This window comes from Toxotes jaculatrix, chromosome 3 (assembly GCF_017976425.1).
Source record: "Toxotes jaculatrix isolate fToxJac2 chromosome 3, fToxJac2.pri, whole genome shotgun sequence".
NCBI classification, from domain to species: Eukaryota; Metazoa; Chordata; class Actinopteri; family Toxotidae; genus Toxotes; species Toxotes jaculatrix.
In genome coordinates this window covers 6,034,214-6,059,646 of record NC_054396.1, presented here as the reverse complement: position 1 = coordinate 6,059,646, position 25,433 = coordinate 6,034,214, and the positions used below count along the sequence as shown (strand labels likewise).

At 41.8% G+C, this 25,433-nt stretch overlaps 1 protein-coding gene across 10 annotated transcripts in view; it reads right to left on the bottom strand.

The window, feature by feature from the left end:
- foxp1b (forkhead box P1b) overlaps nucleotides 1-25,433 on the bottom strand; it is a 148,168-nt gene that overhangs the window by 111,916 nt on the left and 10,819 nt on the right. For 6 of the 10 annotated variants that reach the window (XM_041034282.1, XM_041034296.1, XM_041034280.1 and 3 more), the window contains exons 3-4: nucleotides 18,891-18,952; nucleotides 3,060-3,103 (exon numbers count right to left, since the gene is read on the bottom strand). The exons of 1 other annotated variant lie outside the window; for it this stretch is intronic. The gene's annotated coding sequence lies outside the window, so the exon portion shown is untranslated. The remainder of the gene's footprint in view (nucleotides 1-3,059; nucleotides 3,104-18,890; nucleotides 18,953-25,433) is intronic. 3 more of the 10 variants (XM_041034283.1, XM_041034281.1, XM_041034286.1) reach the window with 1 other exon arrangement.

Sequence of the window (25,433 nt, the reverse complement as noted above, 5' to 3'; positions counted from 1 at the left end):
ACATCGCCTTTGGCTGTTGTCTCATTGGGAGCCTACCTGTCACACAGCTGATATGACGCTCTTTGAATGCAATGTGTACATGTGATCAGAGCTGCAGCGAGCACCCCAGATGACAAAGTGACTAGGAGTGTCAAAGCAGCCTACAAACAGGCCTGTCCTCTTCCAGACAGGAAGCTGGGAGCAGCAGAGGCGCTGCCTTGTCTCATCTGCCAGGAGCGCTCGCTGCCTCCCCGCCTCATCACAGCAACCATGTCTGATGGTGTGCACAACTCCATGCTGGACGGCTGTTTTGATTTCAGCCTGTGTGACACATCTGTTGCTTGTCATGTTGTGTTGTGCCTGCCTGAGCTGAGCACGACCGGGGCAAATGTGTTTCTCATCCCTCTGTCCATGTTTACATGGCTAGTGCTTACAAACAGGCCAGCATGGTACACATCACGTGGAAGGTCAGGAGGCCATACGAGACACTACGTGCACCTGTGCAGCTGCTATCACAAGCCATCAATCCTCATCGCCTGCTGCAAGCGTGGGGTGTGCAGGCTGTAGGGTGTGAGTGCTCTGTATTAAAAAATGCATTACCTGCTAATAAACCCTGTAGGAAATCTTAAGTAAAAGCCACAAGTAATTGCAGTGTTGATTTGATATAATATAAAAGGAAAAAGGTATGGATCGTGGTGACTTCCCCATCATCGTACACTGCCTTACTGAAAATCAATTATTTCCTCCCATGTCTAATTGAGATAATTTGCTACAGCTGTAAATCAAATCTCCATCATGGCTGCACTCCTCACAGTGTGCTCTCTATGGGCTTTTAAAGTACTTTGAAAGAGCATTTCACAAAACTACCAAAATCAAGGATATTCTATGCAAGACTGTCAGCTTAAACACATGAGCGATGGCCATGGCTAATTGGATCTATCCAATCCATCCATCTATTAAGAACACATGCTATATCAGCGAAAATCAAACCACATTGTTTCAGTGGGTGTAAGGCAAGTCCAGAACTAAGGAGCCAGAAAGGTATTTATTAATGGGATGTTACAGTAGCTTAGAAAGAGTGTGCTTCATTTCTGTGTACTTGTCTTTCAAATATATATTCAAAAGTGCCTCATAATTACATGTTTAGGATTAATTTACATGCAAAGTGATAGTGTGACACTAACTCTCAATGTATGACTCTGTTCTTCTTAGTCTTTCCTGTTTTAATTTATTTTGTTCTGATTCTTTTTAGATGTTCTGATTTTAAAATGATTTCATTCCAAATAAAACTACAGAACAACTGCAAATTGAGAAAACTAAGGTTTGTCTACAGGAACAATTCATGTGAGTATCAAACACCAGCCTGGTATGTAAATACAATCCCTCTTAAGAGGGTGGGGAAAAATCTGAGGCGTCTCATTTACATTGTCAAATGACACAACACTCACACTTTCCATTTACTATCATACTGTTTTGCAGAAACGTGGAAACGATCAGTGTGTGTAGTTCCTCACCACCAAGTCAATGTAACAATACCGCTGTAAGACAAACTGAAATCGGGTTGGATGGTGTACGGCGTGATCGAACACCGTGACTGCCATTTTGACCGGCCTCGTCAGACCACAAGACAACGCGCGGGAGCGCTGGCACGGCAGGGAGGCACAACGCTGCTATGGGGCTCTAATATATTCAAAGAGGGATCATTTACTTAAGGCTTGCATCCAAGGATCAGTCTGGCCTTCATTAGCCTCAATCTGACACGGATGTGAACAACATGTTGGCTTGCCACATGAACACTGCCCCTCCTCCCTCTGAACCCCAAACACTCAACTCCCCTGCCTTCTCTGAGACCTGCACAACAAATTCCTCTGGAAATATATCACAGGTTGTTAGCGTTCCAGAGAGAATTTTACATGGGTGTACACTCAGGCCTTAATTAGAGACACTATTTGATCATTCAGCAGCTGGGCTTTATTAAAAATACGGGTTCACATCACCCTACAGTCACCCCCGGCTCAGTGTGAAAGAGCTCACAGAAGCAGAAGAGTCTATGAAACAGGAATATGAATATTCATCATTTGATGCGTAGGGTCCCTGTACGGGAAATCTACGCCCCAGCAAAGTGTTTTTTTCTTTTCTTTTTTTTTTCTTTTTTCTTTTTTAAAAAATTGCTTCTTTTATTTCAAAAAGCTGACCTGAGAAATTACTTCAGCACAAAGTCTAGGTAGAACACATGCATTGCTGAGGCTTCCTGTGAGAGTTTTAATGTCTTTTTCTACCCTAATTCTGCAAAAAAAAAAAAAAAAGCTCCCGTTTTTTAACATGTAATATATATTTAACATATATTTAAATAATCAATATCAGCAACCTCAGTCAAAACACAACATTTTAAACCTCTACAGAGATCGGCTGAAAGCCTCAACATAAATGTCAGCACAGAACCTGAGCTACATCGACCTGAAAAGAACCGAAGAGATGTAAACTATATCTGACCAAGGTCGACAGGGACTATAAAACAAACACCGGGTTTAAGGTGAAGTCTTCCCTGCGTGAAGGTTAGCCATGTTTTGTGTTTACACTACACTGCAGGCTTTGAAATTGTTTTGCAGTGCGGAGTCTGTCCAGGGTCATTGTTTGTTTTTGACGTGTTTATACACCACACAAGGAGTAATGACTTCTAGGATAGTCGGGGGATGCAGACATGATCCAGCACACTATCTGCAATTTTTCTTTACTTTTCAGGTTCACTGTCAACTTTCAACGGTCAACACAGAGAGGACTCAAGCTGTCGGGGCAGCGTCGCTGCCAGTCATGTTCAGCATCATTCAGAGTGATGTAAATATGCAACTGCATCAGGAAATGAGAAAATCGGTTGCTATGCAAAGTGTTTCTTATCGTGTTGTGGCATTCAAACTCACAACAATTTCCATATAATGGCCTTCTTTAAAAAGACATTAAAAACAAGTTTGTTCAAAAGTTAGAAAATAATCACGAGTTTGATGCAAAGCTAATACACGTGTAATGTGTCTGCCTTAACTGACTCATACTGCTGCCTACTGACATGCATGAGAAGTACTTACTTTGATCTCTTGCTCCACAGGATGTCACCACTGGAGTCTCCTGGCTGGACCGGCAAGCAGCAGATTGAAAGGGGAGGAGAGAAGAAGAGGAGAGGTGTTAGGAAGGAAAGTCAGGGGGTGGGTGTGATAGAAAGGAACAAGAAGAGAAAACAGTGGAAATTATTTGAAACACGAACGTGACTAACACAAAGCACGCACACATACACCTTTTTCCACAATCACCTTTGTCACCTCAGATGCTGTTTGGGTGTTGCGTTAAAGTGAGAGGACGCAAAACGGGACACGTTCGAATGATTATTCATTAAGGCAGAATTAAACAGCCGCCCCTACATCCCCGCTTTAAATATCCGCGGATACATATTTAGCACCTCAAACGGAACTCCCTTGATTAAACAAATAATGACACGTTCCAAAAACTGTAACTGAGTACAAATTAATTTGAGCATTGCTCTAATTGCATTTAAACACTGCTCCTCCCTAACCTTAGATCAAGCACTTTTTAATTACTGGCTTCTGAAGACTGAATCCCTACAGTGTTGATGGAAAAATAAAAATAGGGTAAGCTTCGCCACACACTCTGAATGTTTTTACTCAATATACACTTATCAGCTGCATTAAAACCTGATACTGGTTTTTGTGTTGCGTTGTGGATGAATGGTGAACACACACACACACACACACACAAACACGCCGTTTAAACTAAGTAACTGGTTTTTTAAATGTTGCGGCTGATCAGTGTAAATGCTCACCACACCACAGTGAACACCCGAGCTTTCCTGCTTGTTCAGGGTATTAAACTGCCCTTTTCAGATCAGCACGCATTAGCGCTACTCACAGCTGAGCTCTGTCATTCAGTCCCACTGCCCCATGCCCCCTCGCCTTAACTTCTTCCCTCCGTTTGCACACACAGAGGGAAGAAACGGCAAAATGTGTTTCCTGAAAGGGAGGAGAGGTGGAAAAAGCCCATCCTGCCCCGAGAATCACCGCCGCCCCACCAGAGCCGCCGCCACTGGCCTTTCTGCAGAGGCAGCAAAAGTTCCCCGAGAGGGGAGCGTCTGCCAACTCAAACAGGGCTCATTCTCCTCTCTGTGGGCCGCCAGCCGCCCATGTGGGCCTGCGCTGGGCTTCCTGAGGGCTCGCTGCAGCTGGAGCACTTTGAATAAAGGTAACAGCAATGTCACAGCTACTGTAAACTTGCTAGGCTGCTCCTGTCAGCAGGACGTTCCCAATCAAAGCAGAAACAACCCCACCTAAAACACAACGCATTGTTTTTTTTCCACTAGCCCCAAGTCCAAACTTCCCACGAATCACAAAGAGAGCACACAGGCGAGAGGGCAACCACTGTTCCCTGATCTTGCCAAACAAAATGCCAAGAGACCGGGAGTGACATTCAGCTCTGGGGTTTAAAAATACGAGCAATTTGAAAATGATTAGAGTCTTATTTTATTGTTGAGCGCCTGACACAAGAGAGGAAACCAGAACAATCAAGCCGACTGACTTTTTTTTCTGCTGAATTTAGAAACACTAATTAGTTTTGCTCTCGTAAAGCCAACCTGAAAACGACCAATTATAAAGTGAAAATGAGACGTGCAGAGGAAACAAGAGCTTGTCATTTCCACTCTTTAAGTCCCATATGCACAACTTTACTGCGATGACTTTCGCACACAGCCGAGCTGACTGGCATGCTGCCCACTAAACCTGATGTCACATAACACGTTCTGATCAGTTAATGGCACTTTACATCAAATAGCCTTTTGCTTAGTTAGAAGGAAACTATTACAGATCTGTATGGCCACATCAAACTCAGGCTGAGCAGCTTGGCCATGCAGATGCATGCACCAGGCTGGGGAGAGGATGCAGCCCACCGGGCTGACCACAGCACCAGCTGCTTTCAGCTATAGACCTACCAGGGCCAAACTGTTACCCCCTCACAGGTGCCTTGTTTCTATGAATTTCCTCTTTCAAGAGAGCTGGAATAATTCCTCTTCATGTATAATAGTTTCATACTAACAGCAGGTTAGTATGAACCTTTATGTATTTATGTTTCACACACACATGCAGGATATTTCACCTTAGTCATTAGAAATTAACATAAAACTTGTGGAAATTATCTGCAGGAATTTCGCTGCTATTCCCCAAGCAAACAGTGGCAAGTGTTTCATCACTGTCGGACTGAAGACGGATGGGCTGTCAGTGCCTTCCCCCTACCAGGATCCAGCTCCTGGGCTGGGAAGTGGCTAAAAAAGGCCAGGGCTACGCTTTCCAGGCCTGCGCCTTTTACTGGGAGTAATTCTCAGATGCCAGGTCGCTGCCAACGTCCTTGCAGCCAATGGCAGAGAGGCCAGTAAGTTCACATTAACTGCAGAGTGTAACTGCGCTGAACATCTGCTCATGAATGAGAGCACTGCCCACTAACTCAGCGAGTTGAGGCCCACTGATGAAAAATTCAACGTTCTCCTCGCTGGCACGCTTGTTTTGCACTATTCTCCTGAGCCCCCAGAATTATATTAAGAGAATTTCAGCACGGCCTGGTGTATCTGAGAGAACAGCTGGCGCTGAAAAGAGATCTGCCGCACGGCGAGAGCTCAGGGACTTCACACAAGATCTGCCTTCTCCTACACCATTTGTCCTTGAAGTGAAAAAAAATATTAGTGTTAAGCACCCAGGTAATAATAAAAAAGCAGAGGCTACATTTAGCTGATTACACCGCCCGTGTGCGCTACGGCGGACGGAGCGTAACCAGTGAAGACATGAATCGATACGGAAAGGAAAGAAAAGACAGAGGGGCAATTGTGACAATAAGTAGCTCCCTCAGGAGACCTATTCACTCCACCTCTCCTTTGTTTGGCTTGTTTGGCTCATTAGATTGTTAACTAGGAAGGATCTGCCCCCATCCCCACAATATGGAACCAGCATAATCAAAAACAGAAGCTGTCTGTTCAGGGAGTGACTACATCAAAGACTTTACTAAGTATGGATTCAGTCCCACGATTGCTGCAATTATGTGCCTCATGAGTTTATGATATCACCGGAGAGACAAGATGGACAACATACATTATTGACTATTAGCCAAGGAAAACACAACAAGGTGAAATCAGAAAAACCATAGTGACATGAACTGCCAAAGTCTTTCTTCTGAAGATGATGAAATTGTTTCTGAGTTTAAAAATGTTAAGTTTAAGGAAGTGATGACTCCCAGCAAACACTAAGAATAAAAGATTACCACACTCAGTAATTTCACTTCTGTCTTTCTGTGAAATACAGTTAACAGATTTCTATCTGTCAGCACAGAACACAACCTGAGTGACTTTCTGAAACTTTTTCATTGTTTGTTTGATCTTAATCTCAATTTCACAGTTTTCACTAAACTAATGCCTGTTTTGCACAAGAAAAGTGTCTTTATGTGGGCTTATGTGTTCCACATGTAGAGGCAAGCAGGTTTTGTACAACGCACTGAATAATGTGCAAATCATGGCAATAGCCCAAAAAGGGCTCTGTGAATATAATATCACCACTGAAAACCGAGAGGATATCTGGAGAGAAGCTCATTTAGCTGGTGACAAATGACAGCACTTTGTCTTCCTGACAAGATCCCTCCTTCATCAAATGTCCAACTTCACATGGAAATAGGAAATCACACATTATCACACTGACAAACAATTACAACCATGTCATTAGCAGCAACCCTGGGCATGAAACCATTAACAAAACACAATGCTGCACACCACGCTAGCCATCAGAAGAAACACAGGATGTAGATGAAAAGACACTGATGAATCAATCATGACACAAACAACCTGATGCTTATAGTTTGGGAAGGATCTGAATGTTGGGAACGAGGGGAGATAAGCATCCTTTGTTCCAACTAAATAAATCACATAATAATCTCAAGCAATCAAAAGTTTCTCATCTCTGAATAAAGATTTATGTCTGCACTGATGACAGACCAGGGCTTGCCTTATATTAAAAGTCAACACTTTAGAGGAGTTTCTCTCCAAGTGACTTAATCAGATACGGAGCATTAGGATCTTTTTTAATACATCTGCCAGTGTCAGGCAGCAAATGAAAAAGCTAGCCTCTGTAAATATGACTGCTTACTTCTAACACAAACATTGTTGACACCTAATGTAATTTCAGCGGGACATCCAACTGAAAGCGCACCAGGGTAATATAATGCTCTTAATGAGAATTCCTTCCAGCTTGAGACCTTGGCGAGATAGCCGTAATGCATGGCTTCTCTTTTTAATAAAATAATTGTTACAGTTATTAAAGATGAATCTCATCACAGTCGAGATGACAAAATAATTCATTACCAAAACCAAGGCTTTAAATAGCTGCAAATTATGAAGCCCTACCCCCCCACCCCTTGAAAATACACTTCCAGATAAATGGCTTCGTTATTTCATATAAATATTAGATATATTCTGCCCTTGAAAGGAAAGAATTATTGCAACTGTCCATTAAGAAGTTTGTAGACACACAGTGAGCCATGTACATTAAATCAATAACAACTAAGCTAACAACAAACAACAAATCTCCAAAACTATAATCAATTTGATTGTGCATGTAAAATCATGACATCTATCTATCAATACTGTCATTATGCCCTCTTACATGCCTAATATATCGTGCTTCCAGGACATACTACAAATAATACACCAAATATTCATGTTTACTCTTCCTTCATAATTTTCTGTGTTTTATATTGTTTTGTGTTGTATTGTGTTTCTGAATTGTTTGGGCTATAAAGTGGCAAAAATAATGGACAACAGCTCATATCAAGCTACTGAATCTGATAGCAGTGAACACAGTCGTCTAACCAACAATACAAATCGATTATCTGCATTAACTACTTGATTCATCTCTCTGTTTAGGCAGTAAATACAAGCATATGGTAATAAAACATCACTGATTTGCAACTGCCTACATGATGTTGCACATATTCCAGTTAGTCTGGGAACCTGCAGCGTTGCTCCTCACAGCACCTCCATGTGTGAAACAGAGAAAGCGCTGGAACACATGTTTGTGCAAACTTCAACTGATCTCCCCACCCCTTCCCGTTCACAGCTCTTTTCTAGCTTTATTTATGTATTCAAAAGAGATAATTTACAGTGATGGCATGGAAACTTCCCAGCATGCCTTTTAACCTGTCGTTTTTCACTCTCTCCGCTGCAGGATGTCCAGAGGAAATGCTTTATTAAGATCCTGCCGACATGAAGAGCTGCTGTGACTTACTGGTGCATTACTGTCTAAAAGGCAAAGTTATTTAGACCAATAAAAGGCTAATATATTGTTGGAGTGGAATTACACAGAAGTTATCTCTGCCTTAATAACATCACCGCAACCCCTGATGTTGTTTAGATCAATAAAGCCCATTAAAGTACAGACCTCAAGCGCAGATAAGGCTGCACTGCCACAGCAAAATACTGCTGGCTGGCATCTGAGAGAGCAGAGGTCTTTCTCTGGCAAACAAAAAGTGGCCAAAATGAGAAAAACACTTCAAGCTTAATACCATAAAAACTTTAAATCTAATGAAGTTCATTGTCTGCCTTGTGGAGCCTTCTGGACTCCTGGCAAGGCAGATAAACAAGTAGAAAGATGCTAATGGATTTTAGATATTGGTCAGATGAAGCAAAGAAAGGGGATGGGTGCCTCCTGATGTCAGCGCAAAGATGAACCTGTGGTACCAGCCCTCAGCTCCATATCTGCACTGAGTTTCCTGTTAGGAAGAGGAGGGCTTTAAACTGTTTCTTCTTTCAACACTTCCAACTAAAACCTCTGTGAAGTCCTACTATAAAATCCCCTCTGGGCATTTACTTTGTCCTCGTCCACTGTTACATAAGGGTTTAAATTTTCCATTTATTTTTAAACTGTGCCTCAGTTATTATTATAATCTGGTGTGATGATGTCACTGTAAACAGTTACTGACTCTGAGATGTATTTAACCCACGTCTTACAGAGAAAAAAGACAAAGTACACAAATGAGTGAAAGTAAATTACAATACCAGCAAAAAATGCCACTGCCTTAAGTCACTACAGACGTGATGTGACCACAATAAAAATTCCAGTGTTCTGAATGTGATTTCCCATCATGCTGTGCTCATTCTTAGCTATGTCCACCAGGTGATGCACTAAATCATCTGTGCAGAAACTGTCCATCAGCCCCTGAGGTGCGATGACCAGAGTCTGGCCACTCCCTCGAGGCTCCGCCCCATGTTCTGATGACAACACAAAAAGGAGAAGAGGGCTCAGGAGAGTGTGCCTCTGTGTGTGTGTGTGTGTGTGTGTGTGTGTGTATGTGTGTGTGCGTGTGTGCACATTCGTTGTTGGGAGTGCAGACAGCGTTCACGTGCACTTGTAAATTGCAGCACACAGAGACACCACAGTTCTCCACAGGAAACCACAGTTTTGACGATATCTCTGTAAGCATGCGAAATGACAAACAAGATTTTTTTTTTTTTTTTTTTTTTTTTGTTAAGAACAACGTGTCCCCTATGTTTTATACACTGTCAATAGGAAGTTTACAGACACCAAGCTACACAGGTGGGGGAACTACACACAGATCAGAAACACTGTTAAAAAAAAAAAAAAAAGTAAAACGTTACAGACCTTTTACAGGGTTTCTGGCACCTCTCACCTAACTGTGCATTTCAGAGGACCACGCTGGACACATACTGTAACTTTTGCAATGGAGTATAGTACAAAGACTCTCACCCAAATGCTGCCTTCCTCTTTATTTTTTTTTTTTTCATGTTTGTGTTACGCTTCACCACTCTCGCTGTCATCATCTAGCAGAAGTAGTCACTATAACACATTACTGAGATCACCAACCAGGAAATTTCATCAGCTAATAGAAGACTGTTATTACACTAACGTTACCCTAACACAGTGAATGATAGTTCTACTGTTCACATAAAATAACCCCTAAGGAGTTACAACTTCCCTCAGAAAATCTATAAGAAGCACGACTGCACCCCTGTTCATTTTCAGCAGTGCAACAACATGCTTACATTTATAAAAAGCTGTTGAATTTCAAAGTAAAACTAAGCTAGACCAATCCTTCAGAGCTCTGAAAAACTATTTGTTTAACACAACATCTGAGTACAAGACCTTTAAAGGCCTTAGAAAGGCTGTGGCAGTGAGTACAGAGACAGGACAGAAGATTCCTGTGTGTGTCCAACACACACACACACACAGGCCACGGTAATGACTGTGAACAATATCTCTGCAAAATTATCAACTTTGACAATGTAATATTACCCAACAATAAATACACTGTAGACAAAAAAGGAGAGGAGAAAGAAGAGGAATAAAAAGCCCACAAGAAAGAGAGACAATCTTCTACCAGCTCCAAGTGAAAGCATAAATAAAGTGTGGCACATCTTTTACCTTCTTCAATTATCTGCCTTTTGACATGCAAGCTGAGCACAGTGTAATTAACATCTCAGGAGATAATGGGGTCGCTACTCACTGATCAATCTCACACATATATTATCTGCCTTTTACCAATCCAACCTCCTGTTATTCTAGGAAGAAAATATTCCACAACAGATTTTTTTTTCTTTTTGGGTGGGGGCATTTAATAAAACTCTGGTAATAGGCCTAATGACTCATCCAATTGAGCTCATCTTCCAAAACATCAATTAGGCTAAGACCCAGCTTACACTCACAGAGAGCATTGTCTATCACAGTAAATAACAAATCCTTCTCGATTCATTCAAGACATAACCGCGTTGTCATTATCAATTACAGACAGCAACATGAACCAATGTAGGTTCTTTAATATTGTTCCCCCTGTGCCTTTAGCAGTAATAGGTGTTGTAGCTGGACCCTCTGATGTGGTAAAAACACTTAATAGTTCAGTCTGGAAATGATTTGACCTTCTCAGCATGGGCAAAATTACAACTGAAGACATGTACCCTTACTCTCCTGTAAATACTACACATGCACAAAAAAACTTTTGCAGGCTCAAAATGCAAATACAATTCATATTCAGCAGAAGAAAATAAGATTTATGTGTCAGACTGAAAAATATTTTTTAATCAAATCACCGGTCTAAAGTCCAGAAGAGGGCAACACAGGAGGCCCCATACTGTGAAGTTATTAAGTATGTTTTATACAGGAAACCCTGCATGAGGGTGGCGATGATGATGATGATGATGATGATGATGATGACGTGTTCTACTGGACATGTGCTCAGCCCATTCATAAAACTACTGTCACAGATAATCCTGAGCTGTCATCACTTACAGAGACTCGAGTCTGCAACTGTAGTCTCATAAATATACACATACACACTAACACACAGAACTGCATTACAAACTCCTAGACTGTTGTAGGTCGGGCACGATTCATTTGTACAGTTGGCATTCTCACCTTTTAAAGTTATAGACAATATTTAAGTGACTGTCCTCAACACTGTCAAAATCTGTCAAAGTGACACAAACCAAAGACCTGTCCTTCACAATGTCACAAGTATTTTGACAGCACCACTAAAAACAGCTAAGTTTCAGCAAGAGTCATCATATCTATATATAACATTACCAAAATACACTGGAACTGCAACCGGTTTTAAAAATAACTAATGATAATTAATCCTGTTACAGCCCCATCCACGCACAAACAACAGGAAAGGTGGTTTGCCTGGTTCCCCCACAGGTTATCTGCCAGATGACTTTGAGCAAACTTAAAATCAGCTATGAGATACACGTTGCTGTGCTTGTGTGTTCCTCCTTCCCCTGTGTTTTGTTTCTGCCAGGTCCAAAGCTAAGTTCACACATGTGGTGGCTGCTGTCGCCTGAAACAACACACTGGCACACAACAAACGGGCTAACGGGGGTACAGGCCAGAAAGAGGGGACAGATCAACATATAGGACACAGGATTACATAGGACAGGAGTACATAGGATTCTGAAAGGACTGATAGGAGCAATGACTGAATATACGAAGCAGAGAAGGCACGCTTCCTCTTTAAGAGACTGAGGTGGCAAAGGCGTGTAATAACCGTGTCTCTGTAATGACAACTGCTGCTTAAATTGCATCACTCACAAATCTGTTAATAGTACTTCATATATTAGCCTGTGGTGTTAAACCTCAAGACTGAGCATGCTATTATTTGCTAATGCTACGAGCCTGCTACATCTGACATTTAAGCCCCATAGCAATTCTCCATTATTGTCATATTTATTATTATTATTTATCACTCTTAGTCATCCTGTCACTCAAAATGAGATATTTAATGTAAAAGGAGTGATGAGCCTTAAGTCTGGAAAAGAAAGTGTTAACTATGCAAGCAGGTTTAGTTAGTATTATTAAAACTCTACTCCATTAAGGTAATTAACAAAGTAAATCAATTTGCAGCATTTTTTTTTTCCTGAATTGTGTTTGAAACAGTGCAAAGACTAAATGTGACAGCTCAACAGTAACTGTCAAGTTACATAGACCTTTAAAAAAAAAAAGAAAAAAGAAAAAAAAATGGTTCTCCCATCCCCCGACTACACCTACAAAACATGTAGTGAAAACACTGCTGGCTTTCTGCAGTCTTTCTGACTTTACAGTTACCATCTAACCCAGGAGAACTTGTGTACACCGTCTTTGAAGGTCAAAAACTTTGAAAAAGACATTAAAAAAATACAACGGGCAAAAAGATACAGCAGCTGATTAAAAAGAAGTGAATGTAAGACAGTTGTTCCTGTTGCTGTTGTGGGGAGTGTTAAAAGCCGTACTTTGAGTGTATTATTAACTCAACGCTGCCTGGACACGTGGGGGCTGTTTTACAATTTAGGTTTTAACAGATGTGCTTTTTATGTGGCAGGTTCTCCAGAGTTTAGATGCTGCTGTCCACATAGATGAGGCCGTAAGGCGGGTCATAAAACCTGCCTTTGAAACTTTGGGCGGATTAATGCCGACATGACAGCTAGTGAGCAGAGATCAGAGCGGCTCACCTTTTCAGCACACTCACATGCTAAGCACTCAATATCTCACCAGATGAAAGAAAGCCAGGGACGGCAGGACTCGGCCAGGTGAAAACTTGTGCCTGCTACATGTTCAATTTTATCTGAGCAATCAAGTCAGAATTCCTGGGTAATTCCTCTTGGGTGGCATGAAATAATGTTGCAAACACTTACATCTTTAAAATGAGTAGTTTATGGTGCTGTGAAGACTGTACTGAAGGGTGACGACAAAGGTAATTGTACTGCAACCACAGCGTACAGTGTAATTATTGGGATTTACACACCTTCGGCTCCCCCCGTAATCCCTGCTTTACAAGGTGGAATTCCTGGCAGGGTACACACACTCTCTCTTTTGGACTGACTTAAAACACACACACTCTCTCTCTTACACATACGCACAACATCTTTCTTTGTCACCACTTCAAACACAGACCTATATACGCACATGACCACTGCTCCCTTTTTATGTAACACCTAAAGACACATAAAGACAATCTTAGTGCTTCACACTCTTTTTCTCAGTGACCTGTGTTGACTTCGGTACCACCTCCTAGGCCAGGCAGGAAGGCATGCTGAGTGAGCTCTCTGCTGTGTCCAGACCCAGCCTCTTACACAATACAATACAGGCTGCCTGGCCCTGTAGGCCAGCCCCTCCTCCCCAATAACCCACTTCCCATTCTTGATCAAACCTGGGGATTGTAGTGTGAGGGTGGAGATGACAAAGATGGGAGGAGGTGTGTGTGTGTGTGCGTGTGTGTGAGGGGGGGCACATCCTGCGTGAAACCGCATCCTGAACAAGCATCGCTGCATCTCACTGTAAATAAATACTCTCTCCTCCGCGTAGCTTCCGTCAACTGTCACCGCCTTGGCTCCCAATCACCTTCAAGTCCAAACAGGAAAGTGCAGGGAGGCGAGGGAGATGGCAGATATGAGCTTTAATTTGCTTCTCACTGCACTTTACCCCGGGTGCACGCTGCTTCCTATTCTCCTGCTCTGACCAGCTGCCCCGGCTTCGTTCCAGACCCTGAGTCCTTCCTGTCACCTTTCATTACCACATTATCCAGGAGGAGGCTCCCTGTGTAGCTGGGAAATCACCATTTGGTGGTACTCCCCTTCTGTTTATGTAGTATTGTGCGAGACATTCAAAGCCACGCGCAACATCCTCAGAGGAGCGCCGCTGCCTTGTTACCTGCTAATCCCCTGTGCATTATCACAGGAGATGCAGCTGAACAACAGAGCATGACGATGGCAACAACTGAGACATGACAAGCTCTCGGGCCATAAATTGCTTTGTGTTGCAAGACTCTCATCAGACTGGCTCAGTATGTGAATATCTATTATTTGATTAAGGCCTGCTTTTTGTGATGACAAACCAGCCTGGGTATTATATAACAAAATGTTACTGATAGTAGACAAAACCAGGAACAGAAACAGTGTTTATGCTGTTGACGTATGTCCTATTTCAACTTTTCCTTTGAGAGTGAGAGCATCCAGGCCCACAGTCCTCCAGCATTTCTTGCATTGTTTTATTACACTTGAACGAGCTGAGCTGAAAATCGAATGCAGCTGCTGACTGTGGAGCATTTAGTGTTTGGCCTGGGTTTAGCTTCGCCCACCAGGCTTGAAAAATCATTCAGTAACTTATCTGTCAAAAGAAGACCGTGAGCCCCATCTCCGTGCTTTCTGTATGGACACTTCTATGTTCATTCATCACCATCACTGAAATCAAAACGGCCATACATAAACATGCATGATTTGTATTTTTCTATCATTCAGGACACTGAAGAGGGTGATACAATTAAATCAACAAATTCCTTCATCGCAAAATACTAAAGTGAAGATGTGAACAGCCCCAGCCCCACACTGTTTAATCCATACACAAAACCTTTGCTAAAGCGGCAGCAATGTCTAATTCTAAGCAGTTTACTGCTTTAACAGTGACGACATTCTGAGAGCAAAGGATGCAATGTGAGAGTATTTTTGCTCAAAACTATAAAAACAATAATCTGCAGGAAAAGGATGAAGGAAGTAAGTACTAAGCTAAATTAGCCTGGCAGTTAAACATTCTGCATACAACAAAAACACCAGTTGTTCAGTAAAATATCTCCTCACTGTTTGAAACAGGGAGATAATAGCTATGATTATTTTCCAACCAAACCAGCAGTGAAGTTAGGTACTTCATGCAAACTCATTCACGGGAATGTTTTGCAAAAAAAAAAAAAAAAAAAAAAAAAAGCCTGCACAAAACAAGCGACAGATATAAAGCCAAAGATTTAGTGCCATCTGTCCGTAGTCTTGCATTTTACATCTTATCAGAAATCAGCTGAATGTGACTAAGCGAGTTAATGATATACTGGGCCTTTCTCTTTCTCTTCAGAGCGCCAGCAGTGTTAAGCGAGTCACGTTCTGCATAGCTGTTACATTTGTGTTAAGCTGTGCCATCTTGATCAGATGGTTACAGGCGCCCTCCTCTTTGCCTGAGGAGAAGGCTCGCTGGCCAGACACATTGCTTTAAAGGGCAGCATCTCACTGAGCACGTCTTAACCTGCCTAGGGGGAGTGTGAGTGTCTGCGAGTTTGGGTGTGTTTATGTTTTATCCTCAGGACCCCGATTGTTGTTCATTTCCTGTGCAAAGACAAAATAAGCGCACAAAGGCCAAATTGTGCTCTTCCCTGGCCTTCACCCACATCACAGCACTTTTCCACACAAGTGGCTAACCACAGATAATTATACAATTAAAACAATTTTCCGCATCTATCTGTCAGACTGATCTAATTCGCCATTCGAATGACACTAATGGAGTAAGCCTCTTTCTCTCTCCTTCCCCGAGCAAAGCCTTTTTCTCTGTAACACACGACGCCGCAAAGCCATCTGCAACAGAGGAAAACAGAGAGAGCCAAGAGGAATTGCATTGTATTTGTTTAGCAGGATGTTAGTCAATAAAGTTAAGACCCAGCAGTTTTCATTACAACCCTTCGTGCGGCAAGGAAACAGGGAGGTTCATTTGATTGTTGGTTCAAATTAACCCTTGGCTGCAGAAAAAAGAAGAAACAGAGTGACCCTCTTATTTTCTGAGACAACGCTCCTTTCAACCAATGCTGACATTAATAATTCATCATGACAAAAGACATTACCAGGGAAGCTGAATGTGGAAAAAAACAGAAGAGTCAAATGTGACAGAAAAAACAGTCACATTAAAGCTGGGTTCAGACATTCTGCAGCAGCATGTGGAAAATAAAGTGTAATCTTTCATTGTTTAAATGAACTGGAACATGCATTTCCATTTCAATATTCATGTTGAATATTATGTCCAGTGGCTAAACTGCAGAGAACTCAGACTGTGCCATTTAGACAGACCCACACCGGGCGTGAACAACACAGGGAGGATTTAGCCAAACCTTGATCTGGATATCCTGCATCTCTGTCCACCCAGTGTGAACAAGGAACACAGATAGGAACTACTCCTACACAAGTTCAAGGGAAATGCTTGCATGGCGTGGCTCTGTCCTTCCCAGCCAGCTCCACCAAGCACAATGGCAGCAGAGAGTTTTATGTTTATGAGCTATCCTGATGGGGATACACATATCCATTAGATATGAGTCTGCCTATTGAAGGGTCTGGTATTAACCCACAAGCAAGTGCCCCATCAGCAGAGAGGAAAAAGCTGCCTTTTATGGCAACAGATCACAGACTCAAGCCATTGGCCACAAAGCCCACAAATGAGGCGTTAAGTGTAGTGGCAGGGCAGCAGAGAAAGAGGAGCAGAGAGATATGACCCTCTTCTCATCCATGCATGAATCTGCCCTCTGCCTCGCTTTCTTCCTCTCTGTCTTGCACTCTACGGCTCCCCCATGAAAAAAAAAAAAATAGATATTAAAACATGTTTAACCACCCAAGAACACTCCCTGCAAAATAACAACTGTCACCTGCAGCAGAATTCATTAAAGCATTGCTAACATTGCAGCCCTGTAATCTAATTTTTATAACTGAATATTAATTCTTATACAATATTTGGAGAGATTCCTAATGGACGTTTTCTGTAATTAATTGCCAGATAGAGGCAGGGCTAGTGCAGCAAAGTTAAAAAACACAACCTGACATGGAGATTGGGAAAGAGGGTACGGCGATGGGCCTGCTGGGACGGTTTCATCATCATGCCTGACCCCCCCTGCTGCTGGGAATGGCAGGAGATGGGGGGAGCGGGAAGGAGATAGACTCCTCTTCACAGTCAGAGATTTAATTGCACGCAGATTCCATTACCTCTGCACAAATGTCACATTCTCTTCTGATCAGGGGGCACGGCAGCCACTGGCGGCACGGCTGGCAAGCAGCCAGACTATAGTGCAGAAAGTGCTCAGCCAATCAGGGCTCCCGGGGCAGACAGAGGTGAGCAGAGGGACAGAAAGACTACAGTACGCCAAAGATATTAAAAAACAAAGGAGAGTCATGAGCTCAAAGCAGCTGACGGTGCAACATTCAGGCAGAGGGCAATATGCTATTAGCAGATGTCAAGTATCTAATTGATTTCAGGTGTGATCTTATCATCATCATCATCACTGTTATTATTATTATTATTATTATTATATTTTTTAGTTATCAATGTACTAATTATTATATTGATATAATTAAAAAAAATATCCTTTAATAGTCAAATTACTTTGAAGTTAAACCTGAAAATACTCCTTACTTGCCATACTGTATTCACTGGTTTATTAACTCCTCTCAAGCACTTAAAACTTCTGACTTCTGCTATGAGAATTTTACACTCATAGCAAAAAACACCTGAGCTCCTCCCACACTTTGAGGAGGAAGATCTTTAAGTATTCTGGGCGATTAATCATTTTTGTATCAATACATAACTTTTTTAAGTTATGTATTGATACAAAAATGTTAATTACAATTAACCCAGTAATTTTAATTAACATTTTTGTTGTTAATGTTAACTATTTTCTTGATTAATTGATTTGGTCTATAAAATATCAGCAAATAGCGAAGCATTTCCAAAATGAGTTTCTTAAAATGTTATGTTTTGTTATATGTAGTCATGTTTGAGAGGCTAGTAAATTTTTGCAATTTTGCTTAACAAATTTGTTAAATGAATCAATTAAATATACAAATTAATATTCTGCAATTATTCACAGTTATCTTAAAACATTGTTAGGAGATGAAAATATTAGGAAGAAAACATTCATTTCAACATCTGACATTACAGCTGTTGCCTAAAAATGAGAAAGTAATATTACTAAGTACCAATACTTCTGTATTATTAGTGTCGTGCAACACAGATACTGTGGTTAGCTAGAAAAATGACCAACATTGGACTCTGTCAGGATCTTCTATTTCAGTGTAAGAATATTATCGCTGGTTTAAGCTCATTCATCTATAAGCTCTGAATCAGGACCTCCAGGATTAGGGGCTGTGAAGTAGCCGTGGTTAGCTGATTTTAAACTGGGATAACAGCCATTTAACAGCCCCAGTCCTTTTTAAATCACTGGCAGAAAATCTGACATGTTGGCAACAACTCAGGGGACTGGAATCAGTCTACACAAATACAGTCCTGGAGTTTTATTTGTACAAAATTACAATATTGGTCAGTAAAATCCCAATGACACATTTTTCCCAAGAGCATTCAGCACTGTTCGGTACTACTTGTGTCTTTATCATTCATTCACATCCTCACTGACCTAAAGAGCTGAACAATAAAACAGATGAAAAGCTCAGAGTCAATCTGTTGGGAGCAGCTTCAAACTAGTTACAGCCTGGTACAAGTAAGACTAATGATCAAATCTAACAGTGTTTTGGAGTCATTTCACCGACTAATAGCACACACATTACAGTATGAAATAAGAGAAGGGTTAGTGGGAGGATTGCCACATACCCAGATCACTGGTGCAGGACAGATTGGCACTCCATTCTCCCAATCAGAATTCAGCTCACAGTCTTGAGGGCAGGACCACGGGGGGTTTCAGAGAGGACACAAACAAGAGAGAGAAAGAGAGAGAGAGAGAGAAGGAAGGAAGGGGAAAGATACAACGATTACAAACAGGAAGTGAAAAGGTGGGGAAAGCCCCTACCCTGGTCCAATGAGCCCACATGTACAGAAATGACATAAGAACAGGCAAAAGTAAACGTGATCGTCGTCAGCCACATGTATTTTATACTTTATGACACACTGATTCCTGTCGGCATCTCCTGGCCTACATGCATATAAAGTTATCGTTCTCTCAAATCTGCACATGCAGATAAGCAACCGTGATAGACACGCAAAGTAAAATACTAGCAAAATGGTTTGTACCACAGTGACTGGTCTCTGTGGTTCATTTCTCACCTTAACTCAGCTAACAGTCATAAAGTTGCCCTTTATTAACCTATGAGAGCCCACATAAAAAAAGCACGCTGCATTGATTGAATTATGTCCGATTGCTCTGAAGAATGGATTCACAGTTACAGTGACCTACAAGCAATAAAACAAATATTTAGAATATTACATGATTTTTTTTTTTTTTTACATAAATGATGAATGACTTGCACCATTAAAAAAAACATCTCAAACAAGCTGGACATTTTGTTTATTCAAAAACCTGGTGTTCGCATTCATCTGTAGCCTGATAAACAAGTAGAGAGATGCTAATGGCTTCCACATACGGTTCAGATCATGCAAATGAGGCAGCAGAATGGATGGCTTCTGGTTTTGTCCCTGTCACAGAAGTCATGGCTGCATGTGTGGCTTGTTGCCCCATGATATATGTGTGTGCGACTACGCTGTTAAATGTGGCTGCGTCTCCAGCAGCAGAGCAAAGCAACTCAGCTCCCAGCTAATTGGTCTGCTCTATGAGAAAGCGTGTCAAAAACCAAATCTATAACTCTGTGTCTGTGTGTAGCGGTGTAGCTCTCCAACCAGACACAACAAACCACAGCCCCAACGTCCCAACTCCTCATAATTCACCAGTATGGAATTCAACTAACCCCATTAGTGCAGCCGTTGTTTCCACAGCCTGTCCACATTCCTGGGCCTACCATTGGCCCCAGATAAGACCCTTCTGATTACTCGGTTGCATGCCTGTCATTACTCCCAAAAATATGTTGATCCCACAAGACAGCCCCCCTCACCCACCCCGCCGCCCCCCCAACGGATTTATGGCTTTGCTATTGTATCTCCATGCCCCTCAAAAGGAGCTTGCTTTTTAAAGGTCCCCTCACTTTGGGAACAAAGACAGAGGGCACTGGGACAGTGTCTTCAGCCAAGCTTGCTGCCATGTCTCCAACATGCAACTCACTCAATTCTTTGAAACTACGTGATGAGAAGATTCAGAAGAGATGGGTTTTATGTGCGGTCCCACAAAAGGGATGTTAAAATAGCATGGGAGTGCATACACTTAAGAGGTAGCTCTGATTTTGGGTCTTTATTGCACATTAATGAGAACTAATGAAAAAGTGGTTACGTTTTATAGTGTAATCTGTCCATAAAAAAGACTAAACAACCAAACACTTCAAGATATACTGCATGCTAAGACGCCAACGTAAAGTACAAAAATTTTCACCTCCAACAGTAAAGCGTTCTCACTTTGTGGCCTTTTGCATGCCAGCTGCTCAACACTCAGCTCACTCCTTCCCTGGAAACATGTGGTTGTAAACCCCCCTTTTCACTCAATTATTAACTATGCCAGTTTCTGAAGAAACACCACTTTTAGCCACTTTGCATCATATGCGTTAATTGCCACTCATTTGTGAGTTTCCAGGAAATCCAGACAGGTATTTGAGGCTGTCGGTCCTTGTTGAGAAGTATGAGTAGGGTCAGAAATTAGCACCCAGCAGGTGCCATATGATGGGTTTTTTTTTTCTCTCTAGAAAAACCTATACAGGTCTCCTGCTGCACATTTGATAATTTCAGGAACACACAAAAAAGCCCTACAAAATGTTTGCTGCATACCGTCATTGCTGTTAACTGCGCCCCTGATGAACATACATACGTACATACATACATACAGTCCTTGCTCACTTACATAGTACATAGTCTATGAACTATGTAAGTGAGCAAGTTTGGCACTGGCTGAAAATTATTTCAGTAAATTTAGATGCAACCTATTTTTACTGAACTTCAACACCTAACACACTGTTATTTGCATATGTGTTTTGGATTGAATCCATTCACAAGCCACAAGCATATGCTGATGCTGTTGTACGACCTTTGTTCATTTTTACATTACACTCTTCATTCACAGACACATTCTTGCAACACCATTATTCTCTCTTAGCATCTCATATTCTCTCACTTGGTGTTGCCAAGGCTGCTTCATGAGAGATAGGCGCTAAAGCCAAATCTGGATGTGCAGTCTCTGTGCCCCTCACCAACTTAAAACCCCAAAATTTTAGCACCCCTCTTTATTATATCTAGAGGTCCTTCACTGTATGTGCATCAGTGCTGAAGACACATGCATGATGCCTTAAATCTGAGTTGTGTAGTCGTGTTATATTACACCATGAATAACAATAAGTAATTTCTAGTAACAAAAATAAGTTGTGTGTGACTAAAAGGAAGGAAGTCTGAGAGTGAAAAAGTCAAAGGGCACAATGGACCATACCTAAACAAGAAATGATATTCACAAAAGGCCACAAACCCAGCAGCTATAGAGACAGAGAGATGGAGCTCCAGTGTGGTCCACCTCACACTCACTCAACCAGAGTCAAGCCAGTGACCAGGTATTACAGAGACCGCGACTGTGCTGGGGGGACATTGGTGCTGTATCGGATCAATGGCCTGACCCATTAAGTCGCACCACTTCCAGTGCCTCATCTAATAAGAGCCGGTCTTTGGGAACACCCCTAGCTGACCCATTCTGCTGGGGACAATTACAAGAGAGTGGTCTTTCAGGGCCGACGCCCACTTGACCCGGTAGCGTAAAGACACGGAGGAGATCCACATGATTTAAACTCCTTCCCAAGACGTGCTGACAAGGTTAGAGGGTCAACGCAGACATTAACAGGTCAGTGTGTGGCCCACTTGGGAACAATTACTCCCAGTCACAGCTAAGTGGACACTTGATTGAACACGACGGAGGCAGGACACACTTCCCACAGATAACAATCCCCAGAGCCATTTAGGATAAAAAGCCCTTGTGATACAGCCTTTATGGGCAAAATTCATCTTCCTTTTCCCTTTTAAAAGAATGTGAGAGTGTGATAGAGAGCCATTCTCTGGAAGAGATGAGTCTCTCAAAGCATTACCATTTTCTAGCAATACTAATAGCTGCTTATGACACAGAAACAATTACAAGGTGACTGGGAGAAAAAGCCAAACAATGGGACGAGCTGTTAAGATTTCATTTTTCATTCATGGAAAAAACAGATACCTCACAAAAGACACAGTGCTGTCTTGCAACTCTCATATTTTACAATCAGGTTCAAAACAGCAGCAGAAAAAACAGACCCAGCGTAATAGAACTTAACACGGTGACATGGATATAACATTCCCCGATAAATCTCTCCTCTCTAATTAACTGTGTGGGTGCTGCAGTTCTTTTTCTTTTTTTTTTTTTTGCGCTGTTCAACCTTTAACCTACTGACAGTCTGACCCCCTCTCCCACCACATGACTAAAACTTTGCCTGGAACATCTGGTGTCAGGAATACACACAGCAACAAACACAATCCCCACCTCTAAGTCGTTTCATGTCACAACTCACCAACAAATAGTTTGTGTGTGTCATCATAATGTGTGGGTTTAACATATTCTGTAAAGGAGAAAAAAACTCTAAACAGATGTTTGGGGGTAGCTACTGCAGATAAAATAGCAAACTTAGTAATGTGCATCTCTGTGTAAAATGGTCACTCTTGTCCTATAGTCTCTTCGTACACAAATAGTGCTTATCGATTCACAAACACATTTCCCCGGCATTTGCATAAGCTGTGTGTTGTTTGTGGTATTGTTTCTTTTTTTTCTGGGCCTTTGTTTATTTATTTCTCTGCGTTAGAAAATCTGTTCCACATTGTCCCTCGATCTGCAGCGGTGGCTGGTGCTGCAGCTGTTGGTTGTTAGTGGCTGGAGATGACACAGTTCACCACTTTTCCAAGAGACAGCCAGCCCAGAGACCAGCACAGCTGCAGAGCAGGAGGGAGACTGCAAAAAAGCATGGAGAGAAGGAGGCACTGCTCATCACTCACTGAGGAACCAAGAAGCCCAATATTAGCAGAGAAAAAAAAACTGACTCCTGCAGAGAATATCTCTCCCCTGTCTCTCTATCCCACCCTCCTCATTAACGGGGTCTTTTCCAATTCATTTAGGACCCCTGAGATAGAGCCTTCCCAAAGAATCCGGCAAAGTGATACAACACTGACCCATTTGCACATGCAGAAGTGCAAAAGCAACAGGCTCACTGGCTGACCCGCTGGTTGTTGTGGCAGTCAGCTTTATTCCCCATTCCCCGTTTTGTAACCAAGTGGGCATCATGTGAATACTATCTGGGCACCACTTATTTAAAGCTGGCAGAGGTCCCGTGGCAGCCAGCCTGGCAATGAGGAGAAGGGAATAAATTGCATCATTTACTTAACATGCATTTACCGTTGTACCCGTTAAAAGCCCATGACTAAATAATTTGGTTTTTTCGGGTTCCAGTTTCTGCTGTCTGCCAAATTGCATTGTATGTGCAACAAACAGAGCGACTGTCAAAGGGCTGATAAAGGAGGTATCGAGATGTTAACCACATGAAATCGCATTTACCACCAAGTATATTAACAAGGCTCAATCCATTTACACCAAAGAAATGTCCCAGTGCGTTATGCACTGCACAGAACCCATAAACAGACAATAAACACATTGTAATTATAATGCCAACTCTTTAATTACGTGTGTCATTTGGGGATGGTCGAGCTCACTAATTGTCAGAGTTATGTGAAAGGACTGGGGGAGGAAAGAAGGAGATCAAGCCTCAGGCCCAATGAGAACCATATTCCCCACTCTCCAAGCGTGTTAGAAGGCAGAAAATTCAATTGGCACGGTTCCAAAGAAGAACAGTCCAAACAGCCTTAATCAGCGGGGACAAACTCCATGCAAATCATTTACATTACATGCACAAGTGAAGAGAGCAGAAAAATATCTAAGGTTTCACTCCCAGAACATGAAAGCAAAGAAAATTTTTGCCTCCTGTTACGCCACTGCCAGGTGTCTTCTTAAGAAAATGGGTAGTTTCAGTTGCCTCAAACCAAATCTTATAATATCTGAAGAGGCAAAAAAAAAAAACATCCCTTACTCATCTAGAGTTAGAATGAGATATATATATATATATTAAACTGGTTTTTGTCATAATTGGTTTAAGGCTATTCTCTTTTAATTTACAGGGCAGACATTACATAGAATGTGGATGCCGTGCTCTTATCTCATTATATTGCCAGTGAACAGTAGACTTACAGCAAAATGTTTAACTAACAACTACAATTACCGCCTCCCGGTTGAATGCCTCTGCCAACTATTCAAGATGCTGTTTACATCCATGTCTGTCCACCGAAGATCTATACAGTCACCACAGTTTGAAACATGGTCACAATCTCCCCTATATGTTGCTGAGTTATGGCGTCGAATAATGGCTATTGCAGAACATTAGGATGTCACAGTGAAGTTGACCTTTGACCTTTTGATACAAAAAGTCATCACCTAATCCTTTTACCCTATTAGAAACTTGTGTGAAATTTTGTCATAATTCGCGTGTGAAGTCTTGAGTTGTGTCAATAAAATGTGTTTTGTGAGGTTACAGTGACCTTTGACCTTTGAAAACCAAATTCTAATCAGTTCTTCCTTGAATCCAAGTCGACACTTGTGCCTGATGTGATGAAATTTCCTGCAGGCATTCCTAATATATGATGTTTTCCAGAATGGGATGGTTGTGAGGTCACAGTGAGGTCTTCTTACAGGCTACCTCTGTAAATACGTACAAAAAAAATGTTCTCACAAAATTAGTGAGAAAATAGTGTCTCTGCAATATAACTACACACCTGTCTTCTGCACCAGAGCATTGCCTCCACAAAGTGCCAACACACAGGAATTAGCACATTAAGCCACTGAAATCAGTTGCGCCTATTGTCAAGCTGAGATCAGTACAGGTGCTATCCTCCATGATCGAATACTTTTCAGAGCCACACTGCAATTCAAGGGTAACAGATGGCACCTCCCTTAGAAAGCACATGACCACATGAAGAAAAAAAATGACCAGAGTTTTTATCTATAATCTTTACCTTCAGCATCACTTCCTATGTACAACAGACAACTAAATGTGCATCCTATCGCCATGCAAACCAATTGTGACAGGACAGCTCACAGTAAATCAACATCATGTGCAATTATCTACTATAATTTAAAGTAATCACCTCTATACATATTAACTTCTCGACCTACCTGTTGCTGACGTGCAGCACGGGTCACGTCTGTCAACA